This window comes from Spea bombifrons, chromosome 6 (genome assembly GCF_027358695.1).
Source record: "Spea bombifrons isolate aSpeBom1 chromosome 6, aSpeBom1.2.pri, whole genome shotgun sequence".
Lineage (NCBI taxonomy): Eukaryota > Metazoa > Chordata > Amphibia > Anura > Pelobatidae > Spea > Spea bombifrons.
The window spans coordinates 43245121-43256930 of record NC_071092.1 but is presented as its reverse complement, the minus strand read 5'-3'; the positions used below and the strand labels follow the sequence as shown (position 1 = coordinate 43256930).

General features: G+C 43.5%; 4 non-coding genes across 4 annotated transcripts; all 4 read left to right on the top strand.

The window, feature by feature from the left end:
• Positions 1-8482: 8482 nt before the first annotated feature.
• Positions 8483-8597, top strand: LOC128501046 (U5 spliceosomal RNA). The gene has a single exon (XR_008354986.1). It is a non-coding gene; the product is annotated as a U5 spliceosomal RNA (small nuclear RNA).
• Positions 8598-9471: 874 nt separating this feature from the next.
• LOC128501048 (U5 spliceosomal RNA) lies at positions 9472-9586 on the top strand. Its single transcript, XR_008354988.1, has one exon. It is a non-coding gene; the product is annotated as a U5 spliceosomal RNA (small nuclear RNA).
• An 844-nt stretch (positions 9587-10430) lies between these two features.
• On the top strand, positions 10431-10547 carry LOC128501051 (U5 spliceosomal RNA). The gene has a single exon (XR_008354991.1). It is a non-coding gene; the product is annotated as a U5 spliceosomal RNA (small nuclear RNA).
• Positions 10548-11242: 695 nt separating this feature from the next.
• On the top strand, positions 11243-11357 carry LOC128501042 (U5 spliceosomal RNA). Its single transcript, XR_008354983.1, has one exon. It is a non-coding gene; the product is annotated as a U5 spliceosomal RNA (small nuclear RNA).
• Positions 11358-11810: the final 453 nt, after the last annotated feature.

Below are 11810 nucleotides of genomic sequence, written 5' to 3'. Positions count from 1 at the left end.
TGATTTGGATAAAATGATTAAAGTAAGGTACACCGTCTTCAACCAAAGATTCCATGTTCCCTTTTTCTTTAGCTATTAATAGAAATGGCTGTTTTTTTTTAAATATTTTTTATTAATCTATAAGTAATAAGGAAGTAAGGAATGTGTTCAGCTCCTTTCCCAGTCGCCTTCAGATGTCCATAGGTCTGAGCATAATACGCTGGGTCGGTGTTGATGCGCAGCATCTTTGCACTCATTAGTCCAGCAATAGCCAGGGTTCTGCTCCAAAAATCCTCCTTTGGACTGTCTCCAAGGAAGAGCCTGACGGGGTAAGATGTCTCCGCGCCCGCGTAGGAGTACGACACGTACAGACAGGTCATCAGAGATGCCTTTAACTCCTGCTTGCTGGCCAGGTTAGAGGAGATGACCTCTCTGGACACCAGGTAAAGAAAGATGACATTTGCTGGTGTCACGAATCACTCCGTCTGCCATCCTTGGCGGTAGAGGGCTCTGTCCACATTAAGAATCCAGCGCACAGGGTCCTTGGGAGCCAGGGATGGTATCGTAAGACACCTGCCGCAGATAAACCTACCAAACCACGTCAGCAGCTTGGTGGCAGCGGCCTGCTCCAGGACCCATTGAGATGGTAAGTTGTTGGGATCGGGCGAGTTCTTCTGGCCGCCGCTGGTTGGTTCACCTGGCTGCTTATTCAAGAACGGAGCCACAGACCGCTTCAAGGGCATCTCTGATGTTACTGATGAGTGCCTCTTGAGGGGTTTCCCCGTCTTCTTGATGTGAGAATCCATGCAGTATTTGATAACTAGGAAAGTCTCCACCGGTAAAAGCTGAGACCTCCGTCTGAGATGCTACCGTGAGTTAAGATAGTAACAGATCCCCCTGAAGATTCTAAGCCATTGTTCTCCCTCATTATTATGACATTATTACAATTCTATCCGTCTTCGTGATGTATGGTGACACCATGGGCACCTGTGACTCCAACTCCTATCACTCTTCTCAATCAATAAACTTTATTGAAAACAATGTAATGTAACCACAAATCAGCAGCCTCAGCAAAGGGAAAACAGAAATTATGAAATACCTTTTAAAAGTAAAAAAAAAGGAAACAGTGTAAAAATGCTGAAAAAGTCTCAGGACTTGGGTACAAAACACCTTGAGTAAAGAAGGGGTTAACACAGAATTTGCCAGCAGTTCAGACCCATTTGGCCCCATCTAGTCTGTGACTTTTTCTCAAAACCTTAAGCAGTCCTTGGCCTATTCCATGCATGTTTAAATCCCCTCACTGTCTTCGCCTCTACCACTTCTGCTGGGATGTGGTTCCACTTATCTACCACCGTCTCAGTAAACATTTAAGACAACGTTATTTTTGCATACTCAGGATGGATTGGTGAGACAGTTAAAAAACAATTGTATTTAAGAAAATTATAAATCAATTTACCTGTATTTAAGTTTCTATGAATGCTATTCTGTGATCAGCGTGATACGGCCCTTTTTAATGTTATTCTGATACTCTAGTTAACAATGACTTTGGGAGCATAAGGTAATGATTGGAAGAATTTAGATGGCGGTCATTGGGGGTCTATTCACTAAAGTAAAAAATTGACAGGAAAGCTGTGTTTCAGCTCCTTGACTTAACCGTCCATAGCTTTTTGTACAGAGGAGCTTGGCTGGCCCTGAATAATGTATAGTTAAATCGATAATAGCTCTTCAAAGTCTCCAGGCCCATTGAATTATACATTATATGGGGCCAGTTCAGCCCTTCATAATGAATTGTGACGTGAGGGAGTTGAACTCTCCTTTTTAGTGAATAACGCCCAATGTGTAATATTACATATCAGAGGGACAGACTATTCACGCGGATTTGCTCTGCTCATTTTAACTATTTAGACTCCTGTTTACATGTAGGGATTTGCTCAGGGATTGTCAGACCCTATCAGTTTTCCAAAAGAGAAATTCTGCATTTTGCCAAAATAAGTTAAGTATTTGGGTAGAATGCGGTTATTCTGAAAGCCGCAAAGCTGACAGATACACGTTAAATATCCGTATTTACAAATAACTTCAGGCAATCGGCACACAATTTAATTACCGTACATCCATTCACAATCAACCAGGAATAAGATTCACTGGGTTGACGATTCAGATCTTTTCCAATACGGTGCAAATCTGGTGGGCCAAGAGAACTAGGGGGTTGTCCGAGGTAAGGTCACATTAGGAATGCACTGATAACAGTGGATTTAAAAAAAAATACAAAAAAAGAAATAAAATACAAAAAGTAAAATATTTTAAATTTTTTTTCAAAAGATAATAATAAAGAAAAAACCCCTCTACATCCCATTGCCCTAACACAACATCTAAAAAGTATAACCCTCCTGCCCCGTTCACAACCCCCAAACCCGTTAAGCAAAAATAGCAAATGGACTTGAGGTACCAAACACCCCTGGGACTGAAGGGGTTAAGTAACGGTTTTGATGTCTTCCGGCTAAATTATGTATCTTCAATCAGCAGGGGGGGCGGGTTTATAGTTTTGGATTTAGTGGAGCGACAGAGAACCTGCAGTCAGTGTGTATTCTGTGAAGATAACTACGAGCCCTCGAGTTTGCGATCACTGAGTGGGGTGGGGGACATATTTACAAACAATCTGCCCCGTAATATCAGCCGCCCGCCATCCACTCTGACTCCACCTTCACTCATTTTCTCTCCTTTAGGTGACGGTAAGTAGAGCTCACCGGAGTATAGTGGATCCACTCCCGGTAGTGCAGCATGAAGGTAAGACGTTTATTAGTAATAAATATGGTTTCAGGTGGGGCAGTTTATCGTGTAAGCGTTTGGGGCAGTAGATGATCCTGCTATGAAATGGTGACTGGATTATAAGAAATGATGTGACGTGAGTTAAGGATACGGCAGGTAAATGGTCAGGGGCGTAACGAGAAACCACAGGGCCCAGGTGCAAAGATTGCCCCGGTGCCCCCTAACTTCACAACTTGTCTGTGCCTTCTTTGCCCCCCCCTTCCAACATACACTGACACACATATGTGAACACACAAATTACACATACTCGCTAACACACATGTCCACATTCATTCTAACACATACTCCACTTAACCCCTTCAGGACCTTTTTTTTTTAACCATTTTTGCGCTAAAATTCCAGAGCAGTTTTTGTGTTTTTGCTGTCTTTCTTCAACTGTAAACTCTCTCTTCTCAGTTAGTGCACCCACACAAATCATATGTTGTTTTTTTTTTTCAGCACAAGTAGGGCTTTCTTTTGAAATAATAATTTCGCTATCATTAAGTATGAAAAATATGGGGGAAATTAGGAGGGGGGGTGGTGGAAATATTGTCACGGTTTCAACTATAAAAACTATATATAACCAGTGGGTTATATGCCAAAAGTGTATTTAGGTATTTGTCCTGTTTTGGAAACACCTCATATGCCTGGTATTTTCATTTATTTTGGTACCTACAGGGTTAAATATGAATGACGCGCATCGCTGTTTCCAAAATCTTTTTTTAATTTTTTAAATCTGGTATCCTGGGAGTTGCACCCCAATAGTGGCCAGAAAAAGAAAAACTGCTCAACAAAAGTATATATTTTTTTGAAAGATGACATCCCAAATATAAGTATTTTACTTGGGGCATTTTAACACGTTTGATTTAACCGTTTTAGTGCCAGTCTGTCCTAAACATTGCAGTAAAATATTTTTTTTATATTTTTAACATATATTGAAACAACTTGTGATTAGTATTTAGACCACCCCCCCCGGTACAGCGATACCCCACATGCATAGATAAGTCATGTTTCTCAGATATTGTGGAGCCAAAACTGGTTCGTGTGCTTTTCAATTTTAAACTTTTTTTCAAATATTTTTTTTAACAGATTACTTGCAAGTGACAAGGTTAGGCCGCTGACATTTATCAGGGAGACCGATCAATATTCAGTGACTTATTAAAATGCCACTGACAAGTGATGAGGTAATAATTATGTATTTTTTATTAATAATTTGTGTTTTTTTTCATATTTTTTTTTTAATTTTTCATTTTTTAATAATCCAGGGGCTGCCATAATGATCAAATCACTCCTATTGGCCAGGAGTGATCTGATCATCATCAGCCCACTTTTGACTGGTTCTACAGCAGTTGCCAGACTCGCAGCATTTGACCTGGAAGCACCCTGGACTTTCAGGTCAGTGCTGATTTTTTTTTTTTTTTAATTATTATTATTACTATTATTTTTAACTCATTTCAATGCTGATGCTCTATTGGAGCACACCATTGACTGATATTTAGTCCCTACAAGCTTGTGGGGACAAATATTAACCCCTGCAATGCATTGAAGGGGTTAACACTGCTCAATTGCTTTTAACAGAGCAATCGGACAGCAGGGGTGGGGGCTGCCTCTGGCAGCTGGGACACAATCACTGATATACCAGCAATTGCAGGGAGGAGTCTCTTTGATAACTCCTGAAGTAACGCCTGTGCTGGTGATGTGGGGACATTTTTCTCGGCCTTTTGGCTAAGATCAAGTGTCGTACCCCTATGGTATGGTTCTACTCGGACGTGGGCAAATTTGTAAGGGAGCACCAACTGGAGGGAGTTAAACCAGACTTGTGGTTACCCCGTGTGATCCACAAGCTCATCAGAGCCAAAGACACTATCGAGAACATCCCAGGGCTCCCCGACGCCACAGCCAAGACTGTCTGGGCTAACGTGTCGTCGAGCAGGCTAACCAACAGGCACAAAGACATTGCATTAGGGCTGCAACAACTAATCGATAAAATCGATAATAATCGATAATGAAATTCGTTGGCAACGAATTTCATTATCGATTAGTTGAATCGATTATTATCGATTATAAAATGAGGGTTTTTTCAGAGCAAACGCTCTGAAAAATCCCCCTCATTATATAATCCGTTTAGTCTGACTCACCGTCTCACAGCAGCAGCTCCTACTTACTCCCCCTCCCTGTAATCACTGTGACAACTGGCCCCGCCCCTTCCTTCTCCAGGCCAGAACCACATGGCTGTGACACTCATCTAACTGTAAGTATATGTGTATATATATATATATATATATATATATATATATATATATAATGTGTATATATGTATGTAATATATATATATATATATATATATATTTGGGCTACTGAAAGTTAGGGGAGGTGGGGGTTAATTTAGGGGCAGTTATGGTTAGTGGGGTGTTTAGGGTTAATTTAGGGGCAGTTATGGTTAATTGGGTGTTTAGGGTTAATTTAGGGGCAGTTATGTTAATAGGGTGTTTAGGGTTAATTTAGGAGCAGCTGTGGTTAATGGGGTGTTTGGGGTTAATTTGAGGCAGTTGTGGTTAATGGTGTGTTTAGGGTTAATTTAGGGGATGCTGTGGTTAAGGGGGTGTTAAGGGTTAATTTAGGGGCAGTTATGGTTAATGGGGAGTTTAGGGTTAATTTAGGGGAATCTAAATCCTGGGGGCAGTGAAGTGACATATCTGGGGGTATAAGGCATATACAGTATATAAGGCATATGTGGGGAGGGCAGTGTGGCATGTCTGGGGAGGACGGAGTGGTGTATCAGGGTGTATAAGGCATATCTGGGGGTAGGGAAATGGCATGTCTGGGAGGCAGGGTGGCATGTCTGGGGAGGATGGAGTGGGGTATCAGGGGATATAAGGCGTATCAGGCACAGTGGCAGATGTGGGAGGCAGCATGGAGTGGCAGATGTGGGAGGCAGCGTGGAGTGGCAGATGTGGGAGGCAGCGTGGCATATGTGGGAGGCAGCGTGGAGTGGCAAATGTGGGAGGCAGCATGGCGTGGCATATGTGGGGAGGGCAGGGTGGCATGTCTGGGGAGGATGGAGTGGTGTTTCAGGGGGTATAAGGCGTATCAGGCACAGTGGCATGTGGGGGGTAGAGTGGAGTGGCAGATGTGGGAGGCAGCGTGGCGTGGCAGATGTGGGAGGTGGCGTGGCAGATGAGGGAGGCAGCGTGGAGTGGCATATGTGGGAGGCAGCGTGGAGTGGCAGATGTGGGAGGCAGCGTGGAGTGGCAGATGTGGGAGGCAGCGTGGAGTGGCAGATGTGGGAGGCAGCGTGGAGTGGCATATGTGGGAGGCAGCGTGGTGTGGAATATGTGGGAGGCAGCATGGAGTGCTGTGGTAGGCAGCGTGGCATATGTGGGGGGGCAGCATGGCATGTCTGGGAGGCAGCGTAGCAAGCCTGGGCTCAAATGTGCATATATTGGGGGGCTGGTTGGGAAATAAAGACAAGAAATGTATTATCAAAGTTTTTTTATTCTGCTGTTGTATTTAACATCATTATTTTAAATAAATGAAAAATTTACATTCATTTTTTTTATCCGATTAATCGATTAATCGAAAAAATAATCGGCCAACTAATCGATTATTAAAATAATCGTTAGTTGCAGCCCTACATTGCATGGATGGCCATTCAGGGAGGCCTCCCCCTAAGGACATTTATGCATGCCAGGGGGCTGTGCAGATATAGACACTGCCCACAGTGCATTGTGGAGGAGGAGACTTCCCTCCACTTGTTCTGGCAGTGCCCGTTTGCACAGGCCTTGTTCAGAGCCCTGGAGCTGGATCTCAAGGACTCTATCGAGAGAAAATACCTGTCCTACCATTCGGTACTTTACGGACTTTTCCCAGGGACACACACGGAGAGCGCCATTGAGGATGCTTGGCGCCTCATGTGCTGCGTAAAGGACGCTTTATGGTTTGCCAGGAACCGCCTGGTGCTGAGGAGGGAGCAGGTCACAGTCCGTGACTGCCGCAGGCTTATCCACAGCCTGCTGAGAGACTACTCTCTCAAGGACAGTCTAGAGGCTGAAGACTAGCCCCGTTCTCCTCGGCCCCCTTTCCCCCCCATTTCCCCAGGTTATGTTCCACTAAGTGCTAACCATATGTGCCACGTCTGGGAATGTAATTGTACACTGCTTCTACTGAGCTTTCCGTAAACTGAAGTCGTACTGTAACGTGTATTGCCCTGCGCTGCGTCGCGGTACTGCTTATCGTCTATCTGTGCTAACATTACTGTTCTATGTATTCCTGCTAAAACAGGTTGATGTCTGTTTTACCATAACCAGTTTTGTATAATAAACTTAAATACCCCTATGGCTGGGGAGAACTGATCCTCTGGCCTTAGGGCCGGGAAAGCAATGGAGCCCGAGGTGCCAATTTGCCCCGGCAGAAATGTTGGAGTCATGATGTGCAGTCTTGCATGCCACTGCACGTTGTGAGCGCACAATCCACTGGCGGCCTTCCTTACTTTTTTCTTTTCCCTTAGTACCTTCTGGACCTGGGGTTAAGATGAATATTGTTGAACCTGGCTAGGCCAGTAATGGCCTGCCCTTATTTATTTATTTTCACGAGTGCCCATTAATTTGTTGGGGTTTTTTTTCACGGTTACTGAACACTTGGCGAGTCTTGCTTTCACGATTTGGCACATGATTTTGGCACTTCGTTTTGGACACTGTTTTTTTTCTTTTTTTTAAGAAGAAGCAGTGCAGCCTATCTTTGCTGGAGGAGGATAGGGAGCCTTTTCGGCCCCTTTCTCTCTCTAAAGAAGGGGTCACTCCCTTGCGGGAGTGACCTGAAGGCAAAAGGAGTCTCACCCTTCTGGGTGAGAATCGAAGATCCAGCCCTCCCATGGAGGGGAGGGGGGGGATTTGTCTGGGTTTTCCCTTTGGGGGAACCCAGTATCGTAACTGGCTTCTGCTGCTTCTTGCACAGAACGCTGAACCCAGGAGCATGCACCTCGGGCTCCAAAAAATAAAAATCCCTCATCACTACGCTCCGGCTGAGTGCCGGGATATGACGTCATCCCCGTGTTCGGCATCAATAGCCGGCGCATAGTGATTAGGGCGCACGGAAGCCGAGGTCTGAAGTGCCAGACCTCGAGCTCCCTAATGTTGGGCTAGTTAGAGGGAGGTCGTGATCTCCCCAACCAGCCTTGCTCATCGGGTGCCCGCTGATCAGGGCTAGTTGGGGAGATCACGATCTTGCACCTACCTCGGCACGGCCCTGAAGACCGGCCCAGGGGAGGCGGCTTCTCCGCTCACCCCTCCCCTAGAGATACGCTACAGTTTTAGGGGATTCGTGGGGAATCGTGATTCTCCAGTCCGGCTCGGTAAGTTTGAGCACCCGGCGTATAAGATGACCCCTGACTTTTGAGAAGATTTTCATGGGTTAAAAAGTCGTTTTATACGCCAGAAAATACAGTATGTGGAAGGTCCACCTTAGCTGCTGCCTCATTTGAATGCCCATGATGCACTGAGAACTGTCCTGCCTCTTGCTTGGCTTTTTGTTGCTTATTAAACAACTCAATAGTAAATACTTCCTATCACTGTGTAATTGTGTTTATCTGTGTAAACGGTTCCGGTGATCAGATAACATCTCCGTGTGAGATTTATTTAACACACCTTAACGTTGAAGAGCGCTGCCTGTGGCCGGTCGGTTGCCTCGCGGCATTCAGGTTATACTCTGGTTTCTCTTCAGACCGAATAAATCTTTCGCCTTTTACTAAAGATTTCCGTGGAGAGGAACAACCATGAGTTTCGCTTAATTTTTTGAGGCCCAGCATTTGTTGGGCTTATTTGATGGTGTTAATGAAAGATGGAAGCATGTATGGCATCTGCTTAGTGCAGTTCTCCTGGTAATTATACTCATATGATTCTTTTATACATTAACAATTTTTTATACAACCTTGTCACCTGGTCACTTAGTCTGCCGGAATGTTCCCCTAAGCAGTTGCTTTATTTGAATACCCATGATGACCTGAGAAATCTCCCGCCTCATGTTTGGCGATCTACTGGATCAATAAGTAGATGTTTAAATTGTAAGCGGTAACAGCACTAAATATCTGACAGGCTGCAAAGTAAATGAGTTCAGGTAACAGAACCTATATATAACAGGCGATATATAAACAAAATGAGCGGGTTTGATTAGGTCTTTGAAAGCGTAAGCCTGTGCTCAAGGTTAATTGAGAGGTAGAGTAAATTCTATAAAGAGCATCTGCCTGTTCCGGATCCGACAAAAATGGCATCGCGGAACCCTGTGAATATCAAAGAATTTGTGCATGGAATCTCTGGCGGGTGTAGCAGAGGGGAAGCGGCGTGCGCGCAAAGGTAAGGTAATTTTTGTATTTTCTTTTATAAGTTGCAAGATCTTTATGAAACGAATAACAATTGTTACAACCTCATCACCCGGTCACTTAGTGTCCCAGAAGATTCCCTAAGCCTCATTTGGATACCCATGATGCACCAAGAAATGTCCCGCCTCGTGTTTGGCTTTTAGCTGCTTAATATACAACTAAATAGTGAATACTTCCTATTACTGTGTAATTGTGTTTATCTGTGGAAACGGTTCCAATGATCAGATAACAGCTCCGTCTGAGATTTATTTAACACACCTTAAAATTGAAGAGCGCTGCCTGTGGCCGGTCGGGTGCCTCGCGGTGTTCTGGTTATACTCTGGTTTCTCTTCAGACCGAATAAATCTTTCGCCTTTTACTAAAGATTTCCGTGGAGAGGAACAACCATGAGTTTTGCTCAATTTTTTGAGGCCTGGCATTTGTTGGGCTAATGTACAGGTATCAAAGATAGATAGATGAAGTAGATAATGGGGAAATATGATTGTGTTGTGGGTAATTGATACAAATATGCTAAGAAACAAACATGTTAGTAAAGCTCTTTTTTTTCAAGATTGGTGATGTAAGGAATTTATAGATACGTAATTAACTGGTTATGGACAGGGAGGAGATATTCATTTGGGAACAGGAGCAGGCTGGGTGTCACATACACTAATACCAGTAAGTATCTGACGGTTTACAAGGCAAATGAGTACATGTAATACAACCTATCACAGATAATGCATAAATTAAAAAAAGCTGGTTTAAATAGGTCTCTAAAAGTCAAAGCTGTCCTCCGAGATAATTGGGAGGTAGAGAGAATTCTATAAAGAGCATCCATGTGTTCCGGATCCAAAAAAGTGGTGTCGCAGAACCCTGTGAAAGCCGAACAATTAGCTCAAGGAATTTCTGGCCGCTCTAGCTGCGGGCACCCGAAGGTTAGCAGTGGGCGTTACAAATTTCATATTTTCTTTTATATGTTGCAAGGTCTTTGTTTTATAACGTGTTTCAAGTAAGCAACCTCGTTACCCGGTCACTTAGTCTGCCGGAAGGTTCCCCTAAGCCACTGCCTTGTTTGAATACCCATGATGCACTGAGAAATGTCCACCACATCTTTAGTTGTTTATTAAGCAGTTAAAAGCCCAATAATGAATAGTTCCTATTACTGTGTAATTGTGTTTATTTGTGTAAACGGTTCCAGTGACCAGATAACATCTCTGTGTGAGATTTATTTAACACACCTTAACATTGAAGAGCACTGCCTGTTGCCAGTCGGTTACCTCGCGGCGTTCAGGTTATACTCTGGTTTCTCTTCAGACCGAACAAATCTTTCGCCTTTTACTAAAGATTTCAGTGGAGAGGAACAACCATGAGTTTCACTCGATTTTTTTGGAGGCCCAGCATCTGTTGGGCTTGCTTGATGGTATTAATGTAAGATGGAAGCATGTATGGTAGTCATCTATCATGGATGACTTAGTCATTAGGTCTAGCATGTAGAAACTCTGTGCCCAAGCAGAAAACCTGCAATCAAGGTGATTCACTGGGCTAGCAAATAGATGTTTAAATTGGAATTGTGAACAGCACTAAGTATCTGACATAAATAGGTCTCTAAAAGCGTAAGCTTCCAGGATAAGTAGGAGGTAGAGAAAATTCTATAAAGAGCATCTGCGTGCTCCGGATCCAACAAAATGGCATTGCGGAAGCCCGTGAAGGAATCTCTGGCGGGTGTAGCAACAGGAAAGCTGTGTGCACCCAAACCATTTTTGTATTTTCTTTTATATGTTGCAAGATCTTTATAAAACAAATAACAATTGTTTCAAATATACAACCTCGTTACCTGGTCGCTTAGTCTGCCGGAAGGTGCCTCTAAGCTGCTGCCTCATTTGAATACCCATGATGCACTGAGAAATGTCCCCCCCCCTCTTGTTTAGTTTATTAAGACATTAAAAACAGCACAATAGAGAATAGTTCCTATCACTGTGTAATTGTGTTTATTTGTGTAAACGGTTCCAGGGATCAGATAACATCTCCGTGTGAAATTTATTTAACACACATTAACATTGAAGAGCGCTGCCCGTGGCCGGCCGGTTACCTCGCGGCAGTCAGGTTATACTCTGGTTTCTCTTCAGACCGAATAAATCTTTCGCCTTTTACTAAAGATTTCCGTGGAGAGGAACAACCATGAGTTTCACTCAATTTTTTGAGGCCCAGCATTTGTTGGGCTTAATTTATGGTAATAAAGATAGACTTGTTCAATGTGTTTTTTAGTTTTTTTTTTTTTTTTTGTCTTTATAGGTTTGCATAACCTTTTGTTGGGCTGTCTGGGTAGTGGTCTCTGGTTTTTATTTAGAAGAAGCTCTTTTTCTACGGCTCTCTAGTATGGGCTTTTTCCAGCAGGAGTGTAAGATATTTGGTGTCGGAGTACAGCGGCGTATAGTTAATTTTGCTTTACGCAAACTTTCGGCTCATCTTCAGCTGGTTCGAGAGAAGGTTGGAGGAGCGGCTGTATAGTGTTCTTGTTCTCGCCTGCTCTTGTTTTGATTCTTTTTGGTTTTCCTCCCTGACATTTTACAATAGCAAGTGTATAAATCCCAGTTTTCTCTTTTGAATATGTCACTAGATGATGATTTCCAGCATTTTTTTTGTTTGTTTGTTTCATTTTTCGGTCAGCATCCAC